The 2597-nt window shown below is 28.9% G+C and overlaps 1 long non-coding RNA gene across 1 annotated transcript; it reads left to right on the top strand.

Moving 5' to 3' along the window:
- The first annotated feature begins 500 nt into the window (after nt 1–500).
- LOC142226586 (uncharacterized) lies at nt 501–864 on the top strand. Its single transcript, XR_012719702.1, has 2 exons — nt 501–610; nt 675–864. It is a non-coding gene; the product is annotated as an uncharacterized LOC142226586 (long non-coding RNA).
- The last annotated feature ends 1733 nt before the right edge of the window (nt 865–2597 follow it).

Below are 2597 nucleotides of genomic sequence, written 5' to 3' on the forward strand. Positions count from 1 at the left end.
AAATTTGGCCATAGTACTCTTATACGTACTTGTACTTATACGTACTTGTAGCCTTTACATAAGAATATTGCTCGATTTTTACAAATTTGTATTTATTACCCACGCTAATTAAACGATTTTCTCTTTTTTAATAATGGGCTCAATATTAGTGGCATACTAACTCCGTATGTGCAATATCAACACAGCCAGTGTCGCTACACGGATGAAAAAGACTGTTTTTCATATGTTTGGCTATAAACATTATATGTTTGGAACACAAATTTTTAAACACAATATTTTTGAGTGCAAGCATATAATGTCCATAAACTAGCATAACATGTTTGGGACATATATGTTAATATGTTAGAACATATTATGTTTGGGACATAAAATGTTTGTAAATATACTATGCTTGGATGCAAACATATATTAATTTAGAAATAGCCTATAAACATATATGTGTTTAGTAGCTTGGAGCGCTATTAAACAGGGAGCGATATTGAATTAAGTTGGTGGTGTTTGCTTGTTATTACAAAATTAACATTTTATTTTTCCTTGGGCAATTGATCAGCTACTTCTTTGATCCTTACAAACTGTGTGGTCCGCTGTTCGAATCCCCGTCCGGCAAAAGGTAAAATTAAAATAAAAAATAATCATAAAATTGAATAATTTCTTCTACAATGTTTGTATTACAGAAAAAGGTGCTAAGAACTAAAAAATCTCGTGGAAGTGAGAAAGATGTCGGGGAATATACAATTGGGAAGAAACAAAATTTTGAGCATTCAGGTCGAAAACCTATGTTGTTAGCACCTATATTACCTGTTTATTTTCATAATTCATTATGATTGTAAATATATAAATAAATAAATAAAATTTTGAGCACAATATTGTTTGGGAGAATTTTTTTTAAGCATATAATATTTTTGGGTGCAAAATGCTTCCAAACATATTATATGGTCACATAATAACATATTGTTTTTTGGAAGACAACATTATTGAATTTGGATGCAAAAATACAAAATGTTTGGAACTTAGACTACCCAAACATGTATTGTTTAGACCAATATGCTTTCATACATATTATATATTGGTAGAGATCAAACATATAAATGTTTGGGCAATACCCAAAAATGTATATGCTTGAAGCAAAATATGTTTGGGAGTATATGTTACAGAAGCGATTTTTTGTGAGGGTGTAGAAGTAGGGGAAATTCCCTATATGTAGGGTTTTTCTAATATTTAGCGTCTTGTAGGGACGTAGGGCCACAATGTAGGACATTTTCACTCAACACAATTTGTAATAATTTTTACATTTTGGTGGCTCTAGAGGAGGAAATTAGAAGCCGGCAAGGCATAATCTTTAACAAAGTGTGGTAAACTTTACCTGTATAAAATTTTGTCAACATTTTATTTCTATAGAACATTTTGTCAAAATTGTATTTCTATAGAAATTTTTTTCAAAATATTATTTCTATAAAAAAATTTCTCAAAATTTTATTTCTGTGGAATTTTTTCTCAAAATTTAATTTCTATAGAATATATTGTCAAAATTTTATTTCTATAGAAAAATTTCTCACAAAAATTTGTTTATAGAAACTTTTTCCAAAATTTTATATTTATAGAGATTTAACAAGAAAGATTACAAATTTGGGTAGAATTCTACCAACTGTGGCAACCGTGGTGGTAATACAAATTTATATTCTAAGTTATATACGTTGCATATTCATGTTTTAGGATAATAAAGTACCTAGAACCATTTTTGTTTTGTAAAATTTGTTTAAATTTAACGAAAAATATAGTAGGGAAAATTGTTTGGGAATGTATGGGAAAGTAGGGAACTTTTTTTGTCCTTGTAGGGTAAACAGAACATTTTCCCTGGCAACATTGACTATGACTAGCTATAGTCAGATTGACACAAAGCATCCATAGACATGTACCCCTTAATTTTCTTAAATATGCAACTGTGGTTTATCTCCCAGACCTATATCAATGTTACCCCACAAATGGTTATGATTACTAATTCTGTAATGGTGGTTTAGGGTATGATATAGTCGGCCCCGCCCGACTTTCTACTTTACTTACTTGTTTCAAATATATTTTATCTTGGTTCCGAATGAATTTTCTCTCCGAATACTCATTTTAACATTTTACTTAAGAATGTACAATTTTTGGCGAAGTCTTATATCACAACATATATATGTGTACTCATAATATGTAAATTTATACTTGTTTATATTCACACATAGTATTTTTCCTATATTTAATGAAATTTTCTTTGTGTATATATATTTGTAATGCGCCAATTGGTTACTTTCATTATTTTACTTCCAACATACACTTTGTCTCTCTTTGTAAACACATATATGTTTATGGGCTATTTCTAAATTAATATATGTTTGCATCCAAGCATATTATATTTACAAACATTTTATGTCCCAAACATAATATGTTCTAACATATTAACATATATGTCCCAAACATGTTATGCTAGTTTATGAACATTATATGCTTGCACTTAAAAATATTGTGTTAAAAATTTTGAGTTCCAAACATATAATTTTTACACCCAAAAATATGAAAAAAAGTCTTTTTCGTCCGTGTAGATGATGTAGAAGAGA

Source organism: Haematobia irritans, chromosome 2, assembly GCF_050003625.1.
Source record: "Haematobia irritans isolate KBUSLIRL chromosome 2, ASM5000362v1, whole genome shotgun sequence".
In the NCBI taxonomy this organism is placed as follows: Eukaryota; Metazoa; Arthropoda; class Insecta; order Diptera; family Muscidae; genus Haematobia; species Haematobia irritans.